Genomic DNA, 357 nt, shown 5'->3' with positions numbered 1-357 from the left:
GAGTAAATCGCTAAGGAAGAGGTGCTAGAGAACCTCCTTAGCCAACGAGAAGACGGGCCCCTTTGTCTGGTTTGTTACTGTTACCTGACGCTGTTGTTTTCAAGGTATATTTTTACACCTCTAATCAAGCACCTGGTTATGTGTCTATGCGTACTCTTAACTCTTTCCTTTCTTTCTTTATTCTCTCCTTCTATCTTTCTATTATTAACTTTCTTTCATGCTGTCTATCTCTCTTTCTGTCTGCCTCTTTCTTTCTTTACCTTCTCAAACACTGACTTCAACACATGCTCCATTCATTCCCTTCATTATATTCACGCATTTCTTCAATCACCTAGGCACGCATCCTTATTCTGACAG

This window comes from Coenobita brevimanus, chromosome 44, assembly GCF_032717465.1.
Source record: "Coenobita brevimanus isolate Jiangsu-jjx chromosome 44, ASM3271746v2, whole genome shotgun sequence".
NCBI lineage: Eukaryota > Metazoa > Arthropoda > Malacostraca > Decapoda > Coenobitidae > Coenobita > Coenobita brevimanus.
Note: the sequence above shows the minus strand (reverse complement) of the source record.